This window comes from Ictidomys tridecemlineatus, chromosome 4 (genome assembly GCF_052094955.1).
Source record: "Ictidomys tridecemlineatus isolate mIctTri1 chromosome 4, mIctTri1.hap1, whole genome shotgun sequence".
In the NCBI taxonomy this organism is placed as follows: Eukaryota; Metazoa; Chordata; class Mammalia; order Rodentia; family Sciuridae; genus Ictidomys; species Ictidomys tridecemlineatus.
In genome coordinates, this window is record NC_135480.1 from 52,979,582 (window position 1) to 52,999,530 (window position 19,949).

At 41.1% G+C, this 19,949-nt stretch overlaps 1 protein-coding gene across 13 annotated transcripts in view; it reads left to right on the plus strand.

Annotated features, from left to right (window-relative positions):
- Positions 1 to 19,949, plus strand: part of Dennd2b (DENN domain containing 2B) — a 152,004-nt gene that overhangs the window by 74,195 nt on the left and 57,860 nt on the right. Inside the window, exon 1 of one of the 13 annotated variants that reach the window (XM_078046517.1) lies at positions 7,781 to 7,896. The exons of the other annotated variants lie outside the window; for them this stretch is intronic. The gene's annotated coding sequence lies outside the window, so the exon portion shown is untranslated. Of the gene's footprint in view, positions 1 to 7,780; positions 7,897 to 19,949 lie in introns of those variants that run through there. 13 annotated transcript variants of the gene reach the window in all.

Here is a 19,949-nt window from a genome sequence, read left to right on the forward strand (position 1 = left end):
TACCAAGTATTGGGCTTTTCCTCCATTTACCAGCAGGAGGTTGACTCAGTGATGAGAGAACAGGTGAATAAGCCCTTTGCATGTCTCTCCTCTTTTCTGCCATCTCTTGGATCATAGAAGGTAGGCAGAGATTGCCCTTTTCTTTATCTTTGTAACTCTTTTGGATCTGGAAGTAATCCAGCCCAAGCCTGGGGCATTTGCTGAACAAAACCCTCATCACAAATAAATCATGAGATTATAGTGACCAGGGAGAGGCCCTAAATGGGAAAGGGTGATTATTCCAGAGGCTATAAAACAAGGCAGGCAGGTGACTACCTCTCAGCATACCAGGTACTACTTTGTCTATGTCATCCCTTTTAGATAGCATGAAGGGGGGATTTGAGCCACAGAAGAATTTGCATGTCTTTTTTGTTTTTTCTTGTGCTGTTTCCTCTTTGCAGCAGTGATTCCAGGAAACTGGAAAAACTGCCATGATCTATATCAGTTTTTAATGTAAGAAAAAGATGCTGTTGGTTTTTCATTGTCATAGGGCATATTCAGGTTTTGGGACTTGGGGATGAAGCTGAGTATAGGAAAAAATGTCTACGGCATTTTTCTTTTTCCTCTAATATTTTTCATGATTCCAGGTAAAACACATCGGCTATTGGCAGAACAGTTTGTCGTTATTTCCTTTTCTGGCTCCCTGGACAAGATGCACAGTCTTGAAAGTAGAAGGTTGGCTTTATTTCAGTGGACATCGGAGGCATCTGGGGTGATTGACCTTCCTGTGGTTTCTTAACAACTAGTCTACCCTCTGTGGGCTTGTATTAGGGGGTACCATACATAGAAGGAGGACATACATGCAGATACATTCTGTCCTAGTTCTCAGATGCCCCACAGCTAGTACTTCCTAAGTTTAGGTTTTACATATTTCACATTTGCCTAAATGCTAGCCTGGCTTGTGGTTACCATCTGGCTCATCAGCCTTCTTCACTGTGTTCCTTGAGCTTCTCTAGTCTTTATCATTAATTGTAGAGATATAGAGTTGCTCACTGTGCAGACTTGACCCAGGCCACTTTGAGGCTTTTGCTTTTGTTTTCTGGGTCAGCCTCCTTGTCACAGATGGCTCAGTCTTAGGCTTTATGGGGTATTTACAAACAGCTTTCTTTCCACTACTCCAGAAAGAGCTGAGCTCCATGTCAGGTTCAGAGTCTGTGAAGTGGAGCGTTAATTAATATAAAATTTTGGGGAACTGTGCCATTTTCTCTGTCTTGTACCTTGCTGTTCAGTCATGAGCAGCTCTTCCAGTCAACCTCCTACCTTCTTCATTCTTGTTACTGAAAATTCTTAACCTAGATGAAACCTTTAAGCCTTGCTCTTCCTCCCAACTCTCATTTTTGTAGAGGTTTTGTTACAGTTCTGTCTACAGCATTTTTCTTTTTCCTCTAATATTTTTCATGATTCCAGGTAAAACACATCGGCTATTGGCAGAACAGTTTGTCGTTATTTCCTTTTCTTTACTTTTTCTTTTTGAACTTTATTGATTTTTTTTAAATAATAAAAGCAGTACGTGTTCATCGAAGAATATAGGGACAATAAATAACACAAATATTAAGAAGAAGGTAAAAATCACATAATTTGTTAATTTTTTGGTATATGTTTTTCTTTTGGATTTCTTTCATATATGTTGTTTATATATAGTTTTTTCAAATATGGCATCATTCTGTACTTATGTGTTGTAGCCTACTTTTTTTATTTTTTATTTTTTTTGGTTCCAGGGGTGGAACCCACAGGCACTTAACTACTGAGCCATATTCCTAGCTCTCCCACCCCCTAGTTTTTTGACTAACACTTTTTCTTGAATATATTCCACAAAGAGAATATATAGAGCTACTTTATAATGTTGATTGCTGCATGTAATTCCATTATATGAATGAATGATTATTTATTTAACTGATCTCCTGATGATAGTCTTTTGGGTTATTTCTGTTATTTTGTTATTCAAGGCTGAGAAGTAAATGTCTTTATATAAATATAGCTGTGCCTACTTGTGTAACTTCAGGATAGTTATTTCTAAATGTTTCTGAAAATGGGATTAACTGGTTCAAATGGTACGTAACATTAATTTTTTTTTTTTTTTTTTTTTTGGTACTGGGGATTGAACCTAGGGATACTCAACAACAGAGCTATATCCCCAGCCCTTTTTATTTTTGGATAGGATCTTGATAAGTTGTCTTGGATGGCTTTGAATATGTGATACTCCTACTTCAGCCTACCAGTTAGCTGGGATTATAGGCATGAACCACTGTGCTGAGCTTAATGATTTTTTTTTTTTTTATCAAATGTAGATAACTAAGGGCAGGGGATGGAATTCAGAGGTAGAGGCCCCTGGGTTCAATTCACAGAACTAAAAAGAAAAAAAAGTTGTTCTAACTTTTGTGTATTATAGATTATTATAATGAGCATCCTTGTATTAGGACTGTGCAAGAGCTTATGTATGCTAGCTACCTAGAAATGGAATTGCTATAGTAGGATCTAAGATTCTTCTTTTTGTCTATGGTTTGTGTTTTAACTTGGTATAGGATGCCATTGTAAGCATGTATTTTTTTAGAGCTTTTGATATACACAGTCATGAGCTGCAAAACAATATTTTAGTTAATAAGGAACTATGTATATGATGGTGGTCCCATAAGATTATACTGGCTAGGGCTGGGATTGTGGCTCAGTTGTAGAGCACTCGCCTAGCACGGGCGGGACCTGGGTTCGATCCTCAGCACCACATAAAAATAAAGGCATTGTGTTGTGTCCATCTGCACCTAAAAAATAAAAAAAAAATTTAAAAAAGATTGTACTGGCTAGTGATAGATAGCCATCTTAGTTTGTGTCAGTATATTCTATGATGTTGACATGACAATGACAAAATCACCCAACAATGCATTTCTCAAAACGTATTCCTGTCATTAAGTGACACATGACTGTGTGTTTGTGTTTGTATTTCTGTATTGTCCTCCAGAAAAAATTGTACTGGTCTGCAGTAAATCTGACAGTATCTTTATCATCTTGTCCAGTGTAATAAACAAAAAGTGGTATTGCCAATTGTTTTTTACCTTTTCTCTTGAGCAGTCCTGCCTCTTTATTATAGTTGAGAGCTGGCTTTTCCCTGTGACTCACTTGTCTTGTGATTTTCTCCAACGAAGCCACTTCTTCTCCTCCCTTGACTCTCACTCTGTGCTCCCTGACATGGTTCCCAAGTCCTTCCTGACAACCTTTCCCATGAGAAGTTAGTCCTTCCCTTCACTTATATCACCTTTCCTCATTCTTGCTGCTTTTACCTACCTTTTCACTTCGCATTCATTGCTTTCAATCTTCTTTGTGTGTCCCCTTTTTGGCATAATTAGGACATGGGGATTCACACTAAAAATGGAATCCTTCAATGCTCTGGACTCACAATCCCCTAGATTTTTTTTTTTTTTTTTTTTAAGCTCTAAGGACTTTATTTTCATTACACTTAAGGTACCTGCAGCATGGTCATACCTTTGGCTTCATCGCTTGAAGCAGTTCCACTTTCAGTATCCACTGGAATTCCCTTCCCTCCCATCCCCTGTTCATGTATACCTCCCATTCCTTCTTTGACTCTCCCAACAGCTGGTTCTACAACTCCCTTCCTGCATGGATAGCTGCTTACCTGTTCTGCGAACTGTTGACTTATTTTTCGGTTTAGCTTGAACCTCAAAAGAGGAGAATTTCTGTCATGTACTTGTTGATTACCTCACTTTTTTCTCTCCCTTTTTCTTCCTAATCATGATCAGATTATTCTGTTGAAGCCTGTAGACTTGAATACTGCTTAAGTACAGTCCCTGGCCCATCATTCCTTTCTCAGAAAATTTCTGTGATTCCCTAGAGAGAAAAACTAAGATCCTGAATTTGATTTTGAAGGCCGCTAATATGACATTTCTGTCTTTCTTCTTGATCTATTTTCAGCTAAGCTTCTGTCTCATTTTGTTTGTCTACTGTTGTGCTGTAAGGCCAGGCTTATTTCCCTTTCCTACAGAAATTCTACCTTGAGCTGTTCTATCCCTGGCACCCCACTTGGGTTATAGGGTGCTTTTAGTCAGTATCCCCCACATGGATTGTTTGCTATTGTGTCTTGTTTCCCTGCCTTAACCTGTGAGCTTCTTGAATACAAGAGTCACTTCAGTTTTGACTCTCTGATGAAAGTAAAGTAGTGATTAAATAATTCCTGTTGGTGTTATTAAGAGCCAAATGTTGGAACATGGGATGATCTGCAGCAAATAAACTGAAGATGGGAAATTACATGAAAGTAAAATAGCCTTGGTTGGTTCTCCAGAATTTGTCTGGGGAGGCCGTGCTTGTTCATCTTTCAGTCTCCCAATGTCCAAAGGAGGAGAGTTGGTTTCCTGAATTCCAGCCACTTGAAGCTCTGCCTTCTACAGTAGCCAGGGTCCATGCAGGTGAGAGAATGAGGTGTCAGGGCATGAACTACATACAGGGAAGAAGAGTGGGGTGTGATCGTTGGGGTCCTGCTCAACAGTGACTTACTGGCACCATACCGCCTGGCCCCCTAGGACATAGGAGCTCTCGGCACACATGGTCGATTGAGGCTGGAAAGATCCTTCACCAGCCTCTTTCCTGAGCTGGAAGCAGGACCAGGAACAGCAAGCCAGTTGGCAGACTTGCCTTTTCTGCTTTAAAGTACTTTGTTTCTGTTGCTAACAACAGAGATGGTTAGTATAAATAAAACACAGACACACAGGCACATAGACACATATGTGCAGACTGAAAATTTGAGTTGTCAGAAGCAAGGGGAGGAACTGGAGTGGACAGGGACTGAAAATGAGTAGCTGGGTCTGAGAAGGTGCTTAGGGTGTCGTAGTTTGGTGACGGATTGACCAATAGTGCAAGCTATGTGGGAGGACCCTCTGAAGGCAGTTAAGTAGGAGAGGTCTAAATGCTTCAGGCTTCAAAGACTTGTTATAGTTGGATGCAGATCTTTATGCAGACTGACACTCCTTTGAGGTAGATGGCAACTTCTTTCTTCTGCCCTACTCTTTCTTTAAGGCTTTACTTACTGATCTCTGAAAGTGCTTGCATGTGGTGTATGTGGATCAGCAGCAGCTGTGGCCTTACCAACTGACCTGACTTATAAAAGCCACCTAAGGCCAGACATTGTGGCTTAGGCCTGTTGTCCCAGTGACTCAGGAGGCTGAGGCAGGAGGATTGCAAGGCCCTAAGCAACTTAGCAAGATCCTGTCTCAAAAAAAAAAAAAAGTAAGTAAATAAATAAATAAAAGGGGCTGAGGAAGTAGCTCAGTGGTAAAGCACCCCGGGTTTAATCTGCAGGACCCTCTGCCCCCCAACAAAGAAAAAAACCAACTAGGTCTTTACCCCTAACATGAGCTTGTTATTTTGGGTAAACTCTAGGAAGGTACGAGCTTCCTTAGTGTAGAGTGAGACTGATTCAGCCTCTCTCAAGGTGGGTTTTAGTAGCAGAAAGCTGAACACTTAGTGCTTATTTAGGGGCTTAAGTATAGACAGATTGCCATGAGGATGGGTGATGAGGAAGACTAGGAGTCTCTGTTGCTGGAATTTTAAGTAGAGGTACATTAGACGTTCCTCCTTCCTTCTTCTCTAGGCCAAACAGGAATCTGTGGTTATATGTAGAGAGGTTATTCTGGTTCTGTGATTCTGGGGAAAGACAGTACCTGAATCTTTATGAACTTTAGAATAAAATTCATGCATAGTTTTAAGTACTTGGTCCAGAGTTTCTGACACACGGGATGATTATCTGAGGGTGTAGGTATTGAAGTAGTTCTTGACTGTGCTCTCTTTGACATCTCACTGCTTTCTTGGACCATGTGTGACAGGCCTAAGGGATGTCTTGCCTATCAGCACAAGGCAATAATAGTTTCAGTCTTTCAAAAGCATAAGACTATTTCAGCGTGAGGTTAAGATATGGAAATGTGTGGGCCTTTTTTGTCCAGGCATTGATGTAGCAACATTTGTCTCCCATAGGTAGGGAAAATGGATTAGGTCTATCCTTTGGGGTTAGGCTGACAAACCTATCTTAAGGTGTCATTTTTATCTGGCAGCTCTCTTGGCTGTCAGTGGGCACAGTGTCAGATGACAGCAGCTACTCTGACTGGTGGCTTGGGACTATGTGAGGCACGTATCACATGTCATTACTAATGGAGTTAAAGGACCAGTGTACAAGTAATGTTTAGCTATTTTTATGTTTTAAGTACGCAAAATCATCACCAAATTGATAGCAGTCTGACTCATGTTCTGGGAAGCTTTCTTGCTAGGAGAGAGAAGGGTGGGGTTACTATTAGAATCCAAGAACTGCACATTATCCTGTAGAGGCCTTAGGGGGTTGTCTCCCATGTGATATGACCCCCATCATCTCTGTAGTCACAGTGGCACGAAGGCTGGGAACCCCCAGAGAGAACATTGGTCATTCTGTCTCTGTTCCCTGTCTTAGGACAAGGGTGTGAAGCCCTATGCCTGGTCCTAAGGAGGGATGGTTGCTTGGGCTATTACTGAATGATACTGGCCCCAGCCTAGCTCTGAAGCTGATAAGACTCCAAAGCAGGGCAGGGTGCATGCTTTATCAGAGAGAATGGTGGTTCTTCAAATACCATATATTCTAAACCACCAGGGCCTGGTGGCTTCTTGGAAAGGCAGAAGATGACACAAGATGACCTCATCCAACTGGATTTCATGCCCTGTCCTCAACCTTAGTCCCTACAAGTATCATAGTAAGCTGCCTGTAAGGTCTGATTATCGACTTTCCTGCCTGTATGATTCAGGTGAGCAGGCAAATTCATGTTGAAGCCCCTCCCACAAGTCAGCAGTGTATAGGACTTTGCTGTTTTCCTTATTGTGTCCTCTTGACTGGCTTAGCACCTGCCACAGAAGAGGTGCTTGATCATTGTGAATCAAATGGTTTCCTAGCCTGAGTGAAGAGAGACCTTGGATTGGGCCCTGGGGCATGAATGGAATTTGGGCAAGCAGAGAGGAAGTAGGAGACACTTCAGGCTGGCAGTGTTTTGGGCACAGTAACATAAGGCAGAAATGCACGTTTGGAGCAGGAGGTATCCTGTGGGGAAGTGCATTTGTGATGTATGTTTGTCTGTGTAAATCTATGGGGAAGGGAATGGGGTAAGGCGGTAGACCAGAAGATGGCCAGAAACAGAAAAGAGGGAAGGGAGTTTTGTTGAAACTGGAGAAATCTGGGTCTGGTGATGGGCAGTTAGAAGCCCAGAATGCCATGATGATATTGATATTCTAGGATGCTTACTTAGTTGTTTATGAGCAGGAGGACTGGAGATAGAAGAATAAAGTAGAAATAGTAATATAATGGTAATACTTAACATTTTATTTAAGTGCCTCCTGTGAGCTGGCACCCAACAAAATGCTTTCTATATAACCAGAGACTATTGCAGTAAACTAAGTATGAGGTGAGATGCTAGAGAAAAATTGCAAGACAGCATAATTAGTTTCTTCATATTTGGCTATATTTGGCTTTTATTTGGTTAAAGAAGAAATGGCTCCAAGGACATCTTCTTCCTAAAACTTGTCCTTGAATTTGCTGGGGCTGTTATCTGGCATGGTTGGGGCTGCTGAGGTTTTGCTTATTCCCCCACCAGAAACTAATGTCCTTGGGCCTCAGATGGGGTGTGTCCCCAATCCAGCCATCTGGAAGGTCAGAGAAATTAGCCACTAGAATGTGCTCATTAGTGCTTGGAGGGGTTACAATCTGTCAGTGGAATCCTAAGCCTGGGAACTGCTTCACTCACAAGCTTTTCACAGTTGGAACACGCTAACTGTTTTAGTACTGACTGCTCCCTTATTTGGACACTAAATTTTCTGGGTGAGATTGGCTTCTCCTTGTTTCGGGTGAGTTTTTAAAGTACTGACATCCCTGTGAATGATTTTTCATGGAGATAACATGACACCAGAGACTTACTTTTTAAATCTGATTCTTTCCTTGGCCTCTTGCCCATTGACTTATAAGACGAGGATGAGGTTCTTAGACGTCCATTCACCTTGGCCTGCCCAGGGAAAAAGAGAATACCACCATCATGGAGTGAAAATTAGGGTGGCTGAGATTCAAGACTCTGGCTCCACCAGGGCAACTTTACTGGGGACTTATTTGTTGGCTTTGGGGACCTTGCTATGCCCATTGACTTGGTAGATTTTTAATTTATTAGTCTGGCTTCATGTGGGTCCAGGGTAGGGGGAGCCGGATGTGGGCAGAGGTATGGAGTACTGCTGGGCTTAGTGGAGCTACCAGGGGGTGAAGAACCTTTTGTGGCAGCGTTGAGAGCTTACTTCCCCTTCTTACTCCTGCCCCCCCCCCCCCCCCCCCCCCGCTAATCCTACCAGAACTCCAGCTCTCTTAACTTTGGGATATCCTTCAGATTGACCTGTGCTGAACCTTTGGGAAATAATTCAGCTAGTGGTAGTAATGTTGGATGCTAACAGAGGAAAGGAAATCAGGAAGAACATGTTTCTGTCAACAAAGGTGTGCTTCCACCAGTTGGAACTTGCTGTGAGACTTCCTTTATTTAGCCTTTTGGTGATTGCTCTGCTTTGTGCTTCAAGGTCATGCTATATGTGAAAGAGACTATAAATTATAAAGGCAGGTAGCCGTGGGAAGCAAGGTGAGGCCTCCACCTGAAACTGTCAAGAACCCAAGGTAAAAGCTAACTGAACTGAAAATTGCTGCTGTCCAGAAAGAAAACACTTAGTAACAGGAAGTTCTTTCTATGCAGTATAGTATCTTATTTAATCTATACAAAAACACTTTGTTGTTGAACTGTCATCACCAGTTTACAGATGAGGAAACTAAAGCTTAGAAAGATTAGATAACTCATCCCAACCTTAATAGCTACTAGAGGCTGTTTTAAACTTCAAATTCCATACTCAAAGATCATTCTTTCCCCATTATTCTTAACAGAAGAAAAAAATTTAACAAGCAATTATTTTCAATAAACTTTGTTTTAGAATATTTTTAGATTTTCAGAAAAATTGCAAAGATACTACAGAGAGTTCCCATAAATCCTATAAGATGTTAATTTTTTCCCCCCTTTTCTGGTCCATTTTATGAGGATTCATTGGGGGTGGGGAACAGATTTGAAATGAGAACATTTTTTCCAGCTTGGCGAGTTTTCAGCTAGGGTTTTTTGAGAATCCATCAGAGTGTATTATTTCTTTCCCAGTTGCTCAGTTATTATTTCTTTCCCAGTTTCTCAGTCAGCTCTGCTGGACTGAGCTAGATCCGCTTTGCCATGGAGTTTCAAAGTCAAATACCCTACTTTCTGACTCTGAGCAGTAGGAATTTCAGAGAGTTAGGGAAGACAGGTAACTGTGAGAAGAGTCTTTTGCAACCTAACTTGGGCACACTCTGTTATCTGAGGTGACTCTTACACGGGAGCGTTCATGTTTTCAGTTGGTGTTTGATGGCCTAGAACTAGAGGGACATGAACATCTATGTCATGAGGCTTGTTTGCTGAATGCTGTCTTGAGTCTGTCCTTGAATGGTGCCATGGTGCTTCAAGGTGGTTGGTGCTGTTTTGAACCCAAGTCTCTGTCTTTAGGCAGGCTGTGGATAGGGTAATAACCACTGGCAGCCGCTTTGCTTTGCTTTGGGTCCCAGGCACATTCTCCATTTAAGGGAAAGGGGTCTGCAATCTTCTTGGCTCTGAGTGTGAATGGGCTGGCTCGAAATTTGCTCATGGCCTTTGCTGGATGTGCTTTTTCAATGAGATCATTCCAGAATTACATTCCTATGAAATTATATTTCACTCAAGATGTGAAGCTGGATTTGTGTAAAAGCATTGGCACTGAAACGTAGGGCTCAGAGTGGGGCAGAAATGAGAATAGGGATAAAATAGCTCTTCTTTAGAAGGAGGGGGAAGAGAGAGGAGAGAGAAAACAGTTGTTAAAGGATTTTTGCATTTAAAGTTGGTACCCTGTAAGCATACCTAGGGAATCAGATTGCCTCTTAGAATGAAAGGCAGACTTGATGTTTACTATCCCAGAAGCCAGTCACCCCCAAGGCAATATGGGCTCAAAAAGGTGGGAGATGCCGTTGAGTCTCCTGTCTATGGTTGCTAAAAAGCTGAGGAAGCCAGAAGTTTTCTTGTCTTGACATTCAAGGACTATCCCTGTTTTTCTAGCCTCATTTCTTCTGGTTCTTTCTTTCTCCCACTGTATTTCTCTTCCTGTGCTCACAACACTCCCGACTCCAAATGTATGGGCTTTTCCCCACAACAGCCAATTCTCCAACTCTCTGGATGCCAACTGGATATCCTATAATTTAATTCAATTTGACACTTAACTACTTGGAGTTAGCACAAATCCCACAGTTTAAGGACTTAGTCCCACAAGACTGCCTTCAATCACAAGTCCAGTCTACCCATATTTCTGACCTGTTAGCTATGAATATAGTTGGGGGTATTTCCTACAATCCCCTCTTTGGGTTTGCCAGAATAGCTCACAGAATTCAGGAAAAAGAGCTTAGGCGCAGTGGCACATGCCTGTAATCCCAGTGACTCAGGAGGCTGAAGTAAGAAGATGGAAAGTTCAGGGCCAACCTCACCAACTTAGTGAGATTTTAAGCAAATTAGAAAGACCCTGTCTCAGAATAAAAAAAGGACTGGGGATGTGGCTCAGTGGTCAAGCACTCTTGGGTTCAATCCCTGATACCAAAACAAAAAACTTCAGAAAAAGAGTTTACTTATGCTTACCACTTTATTATCTATAGCTTAATTAAAGGCATACATCGGGCAAGGTTTTGGGATGTACTTGTGTGCACCAAGAGCTTCCATGCTCTCTCCAAGTGTGCCATCTTCCCAGCACCTCACTGTGTTTGCCACCCTGAAGCTGAGCAGTAGGAAGCTCTCTAAAAACATTGGAGGAGTTTTTTTTTAGAAGGTTTCTTTAATATATGTCATTGGCCATCTGTGATCAATTCAATCTCCAGCCCTCTCCTCTTACCAAAGGTTGGAAGATGAGGCTAAAATTTTGGTCCTCTACTCATGTCTCAATCTTTCTAACCATCAGGGGCTCACCATCTTACACTGTCTAGGGGCCCACCAAGAGTCATCTCATTAGCATAAACTCATGTATGGTTGAAAAGAGCTTGTTATGAATAACAAAACAGGCACTGCCCTCACAGCTACCACTCAAGAATATTAATGAGAAAATTCCAAGGTGTTTTGAAGCTTTTTGGGAGAAGAAACCAGGAAAATGTATATTCCTTTTTGTGTCACAACAATGAACATATAGCTCCTACTTGGTGGCGATGTGTGATTGTCATACTCTATATGATGTCTTGCATCATTATGTATATACTTTTCTCTTGGATTGAAATGTTTGCTCTCCCCTTGTTTGTAGAAAGAACTTCAGTTACTATAAAACTCATTTCAGCATTACCTTCTTTGAGATTTTTTTTGTCCTACCATCAGTTATTTTCTGGTACCTTTGAACTTTCACTATGCCTTTAGTTCCTGCACTTCTTATTTGATACATAATAGAGGACAGAGATTGTTTTGCGCTGTACCTAGTATAAGGAGGCTTGGCAACGATAAAATACCTATGAAATGGTAATTGAAGGAAGAGTTGGCTATAAGCAGCAGGGCAAGCAACAGAATGGTGGCTAACATAGTGTAAGTGACATCAGAGGTCCTGAGACTAGAAAAAGACTTGCAGAAAAGATGGTAGGTGTATTTCTCTGTGTGTACGCAGGTATAGAGAAATTTGTGGAGTGGCAAGATAGAGAGCCTAGTGAGTTCTGTGTTCATAGATAAATTATAGGACATGGGCCAGACTTACTCAAGATTAGATGAAGCTGTTCTTGAACAATCTTTGTAAAGCTGCAGCAGGATAAAGGGAAAAAAGCTTTAGATTTGGAGAATTGGCTGTCCTAGGTGGTGGTGGTGATAATACTTAGAAATAATGATAACAACAACAACAACACTATGAAGCAGAAACCATTTCAGACATTTTATGTATATTAATTGATTTGTCCTTACAGTAATCCTGTGAGGTAGCTATTATTAATATTTGACATATGAAGAAATTGAGATTATAGCTACAGAGCAGTTCTTAGAGCTGGTTCTGCATTTATTAGTAAAGTGATCTTGGGGCAAATTACACAGCCTTCATGACCCTGAGTCGCAGCTACCTCCTTTTTGAAAAGGAGAAAATCCTTATTGCATTTAACTGCCTGAACTTGCTGGTAGACTCAAATGAGCTAACACGGGAGAGTGTGTTTGAAAAGTACTTAGAGCCAGCACTGGGGAAGAAGGAAAACTTACAAAGTAATTGAGGTTAGGTATTAGACTCAATATGTGTGCTTCTCTAAGGAATGAGTTACAACTGTACTTCAAACTCATTAGGCTAGTTAATGGCAATGTATTTGATTATATTTAGCTGGGTATTTGAGCTGCTATTAAAAAAAACAAGAAACCAGTTTTTATTGGAATCAAATGTGTATGTGAAATGTCTTTTGTGCTAAAACAGCCTTTCCCTCCCAGCCAGGAAATTCGTGGGGAAATACAGTAGTGGGCATTTGCATGGTGGGACAGTGACTCTCTGAGGCCCTTGAGAACAGTGGGGCCTCTGCAACTGGTGATAGAAAGGCTGTCTCAGAGGAGGGCCTCCTGCCTATGACTGGCTGCATGATTCTGTGGACTGTTTTATGTGCTCAGTTTTTCTTAGGTGGAAAATGTGTGTGGAGTTTAACTGCTTTACATTGCTGTTACCTTGAAAATAGAGATTGTATTCAACAAAGTGATCCACAGCGGGCACTGGACAACTAACTAATTGTGCCCATACTTGAACTTGGGGAGTGAGCTTTGCTGAGCCAGGCAGTGGAAGAGAGGAGAGCAGGATGAAGGGGACCAAGTGGGGAGTGCCTCTGTGGGCAGCCAAGGTGGGATAGTGCGGTCCTTCCTCAGCATTCAGCTAACAGTATTCTCTGGATCTTCCTAGAGCCAAGTAGCCTCCTCCATGAAGTTTGAACCATAGCACTTCCAGGCTTGATCGTTGTCTGGATTGACCATAATGCCTGTGTGAATAATTATAGGTCACTGAACAGAACCTCTAGTTAGCTACATCCCTCAAAAATGTCTAATTGTAGGCTACAAATATGAAAATACACAAGGGCTTAGATACATATCATACCTCATTACAGAAAGCAATGACATAAATCAGCTGTGACTTGGGTGGCTTTTAGTATGTTGGAAGCAGCTTGGTGAGCATGCTGTCTGGCTCAGAAAAGGGTAGGAGCCCCATTCTCCAGGATTCCCCAGGGAGATGGGGGACTTTGGGAAATATAAGCTGTGACCATATCCTATAGTATTTACCTCAGTTCCACAGCTGAGTGAGTCTGGTTTCCTGCAGGTAGATCTCACTTTTCTGTGGTAGTTGTCTCTAGAAGCAGTTGTAAAAGTCACTTTAGAAAATAACGCATTTGTGCATTCTTGGCATTTGCAAGTTTACTATTTTTGGATTTAACTATTTCAAACACTTCTTGTGAGCCATGACATATAGTAGTTTATAAATTGTTGACACCCAGGTTTGAAATATAGTGCCCAGGAACTCAGGAAAGCAGGATACCTACAGTGAGTGAATGTCTTTTAGTGTCTAGCAGTGGCATATCTGCTGAGCTATGAGCCTCCATTCACAATTACCTGTACATTTGTGGGAAAGGCAAAATGGGTTAGGACAGGAATTCTTTTCCTTCCTTCCTTCCTCCCTCCCTTCCTCCCTTCCTTCCTCTCTCCCTCCCTTCCTTCCTTCCACCAGGGTTTGAACCCAAGGGTGCTTAACCACAGGATCTTGCTAAGTTGCATAGTGACTTGCTAAGTTGCTGCGGCTGGCTTTGGGATTGCAGTTCTCTTGTCTTAGCCTTCTGAGTCACTGGGATTATAGGTGTATGCCACCAGGCCTGTCTGGGACAGGGATTCTTAAAATGAATCTTGGAGAGCTTATGAATTCTCTTAAAGGGTAGACAGGAACTTAGGGGAGTATAAATTTTCTGTGGCAGTGCTTGGGACTTATTAGATACTTAAATATCTCTTGGTTTCAAAGTGTAGAGATATGGGACTGTTTGATATGCATTCTTTTTGATATCAAGGCTCTACAATGTATGCTTGATGGTTCTGCATGTTCTGCCCCTAGATGTTATTCTCTAATATGCACCTGTTTTTGTTATTTGGCTCTGAAGGACTTAGCACTCATGAAGGATGCAAACTTTTCTTCAGGGTAAATTCAGATACAGTCTCCAAGTTGATGAGGGCAATTTCCAAACAAGAATTTCAGAAATGTTTTGAGAATGTATTTGAATAAATGTGTAGGCCTATAAGGACTACTTTGAAGAGGATAACCTCTGGCATTATTTGTTAAATAATGTCTTATTTCAGTTAGATAGTCTCATGCCCTCAGTAACTGGAACTGGGCCTTTAACCCCAGTATAATCTGGGCCAAAAATGGCTCCATAGTCCTTAAGTTGTCATTCTTATGATCTCTAGCAGGTTGGGGAAATTTTAAGTTCTTTGAGAGAAGTGAGGTAGACTAATAATATCTACTATCATCTAACCAGACAATACTTATTTATTGTTGGGTTGGAAGGGCCCAGGTTCATGTGGGAACTATTCTGTCTGGTGGTGAGGTGTGGCCCTTGATACACGCCCCATTAGTGCTGCCTCTGTGTGAGGCCTCTCTCAGCTGAGAAGGAAGCCATGCTTTATCCAGATCTCCAGGCTTATGAGTAGTGGTGGTGGTGGGTTTGTCTATGGCCCTTGGAGGTACTCTTTCTTCTTAGTTTTAATTTTTTTAGTCACATATAAGAATGAATAAATTGCAATATTGGAAGGAATGTTGGGTATCATTTGGGCCAGTCTACAAAGGATAGGAAGTTGGCTAACCTTATCTATTTTTCCACTGTTGTATTGCAAGCATTTAATCCAGTGGATAACATGCAGGAGGGTGTTGTGGCACCACTCACCCTTAGTCCTAGCACTCAAGAGGCTGAGACAGGAGGATACCTTGAGACTAGGAATTCCAGACCAGCCTGGGCTGGTAGTGAGATAGTGAAATCCTATCTCAAAAAAAACAAGAACAAAAACAAAAAACAAAAAAACAAAAACAACTGTATAGAGCCAGTGAGTCCTTGTAAATACCAACAGTTTTTATAGACCATTGTCATTGCTTCATTTGTTCATTTCTTTGACACACAGTAATAAGCTTTTATTATATGCCACTTTAAGTTCTGGAATAACAATGGACAAGGCAGTCCTTATTCTTAAGGGTTTACCCTTAAGAGTAGTGTGTAATTGAGAAATAAGAAATTGAAAAGAAGTATAGTCTGTGTTCTGAATTTAAGAATAAAAAGTTCATCCTTATTTTGTCCTTTGATTGTCTAAGGTGTCTTTGGGGGATCATAGGAAAACATATTTAATTCCTTTTTCATTTGAATGCCTTTCAGAATTCTCAAGGCAATTATCCCCCCGCCCCCAGCCTTCTCTTCTCAGGTTAAACATTCTCAGTTCTTTAGTCTTTCTCCTGTGGCAGGTCTCTTGAGTGTCTTCTCCATCCTGGACACTATCTGAAGGATGCAGTTCAAATTAGCAAGGTCTGTCCCTCTGCCAGTGTGGAGCCCAGAACACAATACAGTATCCCAAATACTCATTTCCAGGGGGTGTTCTAAGTTATTCTAGAACTTAAAGTGGCATATAATAAAAGCTTATTACTGTCAAAGAAATGTTGCCCCTGTTTTTCTGTTTTTCTCATCTTTCTCTGTGCCCAGGCAGTGGATGATGGAAAGCCAAGGCCCCAGGTTTGGCCAGGCCCAAAACATCTTTATTTTTGGCAGAATCTGGTATGGAAATTTTCTTTCTTTTGTCTCCTCTTGGCCCACCCCCCACCCTGACCCAACACCCACTAGTTTTAGACAGGTCTGCACACAGTCTTGCTGCCAGTGGCCTGCCTTTCCTTTTTTGAGTCATTGCCCTTTATTACCATGGAAATTAGCATGAAAAAAGAAAATTCCAGTTCTATAACTGTATTCTATTCTTGTCTTTTGTCACATTCTCCATTCCAGTGCCCCCTCTTAAATAACAAAAGTTGAGTTCTGTGACATCACAACAGTTGGTTGTTGTATCAAAAGCTGTGATGTCACCAGGGGAGGATTATGACTTCAAGGAAGAATGGAAGGGGAGTGTAGCTGGCAAGAAACCACATTGGAACAAAGAAGGTATTTTCATGCAAATCTTCACCCAGAAAGCTGAGTTGGCCTTTCCGTACATGAGTGCCAGTGGAAGCCCTCTGGGTTCCCATCACTCCGCCTCCCTGTGGATTAATGGTTTGGTGTGTGGACATTGCCCAAGTCTGAGTATGTGTGGAAGTCCCCTACTGGCCTCCTGGCTTCTGGGCTGGCTTTGGCTTTTATTCATGAGGTTGGTGCTGAATAGAGCTTTTCAGGGAGGGAGTTGAGAGGGGCCTGGCATGAATTTGACAGATGTGCATGACCCCTGCATGGAGGGATAGCTGCTGTGCCGCCACTTCTTTTTCAGGCTGCAGGGCTGTTCTTGGAGTATACTGCCTAAGGCCTGAGTGTTGCTGACTCCTGGGGCAGGTTTAGACCTGCCCTGGGAACTCCACGGAGACTTACAAACAACTGCACAGAGACTTCCAAACTTTCTCAATCTTAGTGGTATTTTCATATGTGTACCCTAACAAATGGAGTAACCACCTGAAAAAAAATACACACATAAATTGAAAGGAAAAATATTTTTATTTCATTCTTAAATAACCATAATTACTTGCCAGTGGGACATAATGGATGATGCACAGTGTCTCACATGGAGGACTGCCATCCTCATTTCCTGTTCCACATTGCTTTTCACGTGGTCCTTGTTTTTTTTCACAGCAACTGTTGAAAACCCAGGTTCACAAGAAATGACATCATCAAAAAGAACATAGTGTAATATGATGTTGAAACTGAACTTGTGGGTTGTCTGACCAATGTTCAATATTTGCTCTATTTCCCTCAAAAATTTGAAATGTCTTGCAGTGAGTTCACCACAGTGCTTTGGGGCACCTTATCACACAACCTGAGAACCACAGACTGCAATTGCCAAGAAGCACTTGAAGCACTTGTTCTATTTGAAGGGGGAATATGAGGCAAATTCTGTTACCATCACAACATTTAAAGGAGTTGGACATATGGTTGGACAGACTTCCCTCACCTCCTCTCTCAGCTCCAGAGGGACTGTACTATTAGGGGAAGGCCTTTGACCCAGGATTTTCTTTTGTGAGCTGCTCTGTATCTAGATGGGGAAGAATGATGATGAGCATCTTTTTATTTATTTCTTTTGTGTTATGTCAGAACCCTCTGAACTAGATGACTTAAAGAAAAATGAGGTTGAACACCAAGAATTTGGGGGCCAGGCATGATCTTCTGCCAGTGCCCTTTTATAACTCTTTATCCAGACAGAGTTGGACTATAGGGGGATACTTGGGATGGAGGTTGGCTTCCTGCCAAAGATAGGAGAGCCACCAAAGGACTAATGTGCTTGGTGTTAGTTATAGAGCCTAGTGCCAACCTCTGTAGACTCTGGGTTCTTCCACCTACTATGAAACACTAGGAAAATTACTTACTGTCTCTGAGCCTCAGTTTCTTCATCCATAAAACAGAGATAATGACAGCTGTCTCTTAGAGTTGTAAATGCACTTTCCTCTGCTGCCTTAATTGAATGACAAAGGGCTTTACCCCAGAGGGAAATTGAACCCTAGTACTCTAGCTTAGACTTGCAGTTTGAATTTATATTATTTCTTGATAATCTTGTTCTCTGGATCTAACCTTCCCAAATCTGCTGAGCTCTGCATCCTGTGTGCTATGTTAAAACTTTATTGAAGTATGTTATATAAACATGAAAGTATGTTTACATGCAGCTTAACACATTTTTACAAATAAACCTATGTAATCAACACCAACCTATGTAATCAACACCCGGGCAAGAAACAGAATATTAACAGTATCCCAGAATAACCCTCCTGTGTATTATTCCCTTTATGGGTACCCATTATCCTGACTTCTAATGGCATAGATATGTTATTTTACTGTTTTTGTATTTTCTATAAATAAAATCATGCAGTATATTTTCTTGGTGTCTTTTTATTCAACATAATATTCCAGAGATTTATTCATGTGTTACATGTATCTATAGATTGTTCATTCTCATTGCTCTGTAGTATTTCATTGTGAAAATATACATAATTTACTTTCCATTCTTCTGATGATGGACATTTGCATAGTGTTCAGTTTCATTGCAATTACAAATGGTGCTGCTATGTATATTATTGTACTTGCCTTTGTAGTACACATATTCTGTTAGGTATATACCTAAGAGAGGAATTGCTGGGTCATGGGGTATGCATATGTTTACTTTAGTATATAATAAGCAACATTCTTCCAAAGTGGTAGTATTAATTTATACTTCCACTGTAAATGTTTGAGAGTTCCAATTGTTTCACATCTGTACTACCAATAGGTATTTTCTATATTTTTCATTTTATCCATTGTGAGTATGTTAATTGTGTCATATTGTGGTTTTGATTTGCATTTTCTTGAAAACTAAAGAAGTTGGATATCCTTTTATATCTTTCTTAGACATTTGGATATCTTCTCTAGTGGAATATCTGTTTCAGTCTTTTGGGTATGTTTTTCTTATTGATTTGTAGGAGTTATTTGTATATCCTGGATAGATAGTGGGAATATCCTCTTTCACTCTGTAGATTTTTTAAAAATGTTTTTTTGTAGTTATAGATGGACAGAATGCATTTAATTTGTTTATTTTTATATGGTGCTAAAGATCGAACCCAGTGCCTTACACATGCTAGGCAAGCGCTCTGTCGCTGAGCTACAGCCTTTAGATTTCTTTTTCTCTCTAAATGGCATTAAAAAGAATGAACAGAGTTCTTATTTAATGTAGTTTACTTTATCTGTGTTTTTCATTATGGTTATCACTTTTTGTGTTCTATTTAAGAAATCTCTGCTTGCCCCAAGGTCTCTTTGGCTTTTGCTTGTGGTTTTTCTTCCACTTACAATGTTTTTATGCCTTCTTTATCTCCTACAAATCCTGAAAGACTTGAGAGACTCAGCCCAGTGTTACTTTGTCTTCTCCAGCAGCCCTCCCTATATACATTCTATCCACTTCATCAGGAGTCTTTTTCCTTGCTCCCAGAGCTCTTTGTAGCACTTCTATCACAACTCTTGATACATTGTACCAGAATTTTTACTTGTTTACCTCAGGCATGATGGGGACCTGCTAAGGGTAAGGATCAGAGTGTACAATAGTAGCATGGTGGCTCAGCTAGAAAGACACCCTCAAAAAAAGATTGAAGTAAGCAAATGAAAGCTTTTCGTGCCCATACCTGTTTATCTTTCTCTGCTTTTCCTACAGTATTTCCCAGTCTTTCTTAACTTATTCCCCTTTTTATTGAGTGTAAAGATCTTCCACACCAAGAGTATGGTCCAGACTGAGAGTGAACTACAATACTGTGATCCTGGGAGTGCTGATCAGTAGTGTCCAAAACAGTAGACATCAGGAAAGGAAGCCCAGAGAGATGACCTTTACATTCTATAATGAGAAAGTCATTGCAGCCATCTTTTCAGAGAGCAATTTTAGTTGAGTTCATAAGCTGAAACCATCCCTACTTACCTTTTGGGTGCTCAAAGGGTGTTGGCCCCCTTTTGAATTTTCTGAGTGGGTATGGTTGCTACAGGTAGATCAGACCCTTCTCTGGGAAGGATGGTAGGGACAGAAGATGGGCAGTAGAGCTCAAAGTGGCTCACCCTATGGAGGGCCACTATGAGGTGGTGGACAAGTGTTTGATCAGGGCCTGTTGTGTGGTAGGGACTGTTTTAGGCAGTGAGG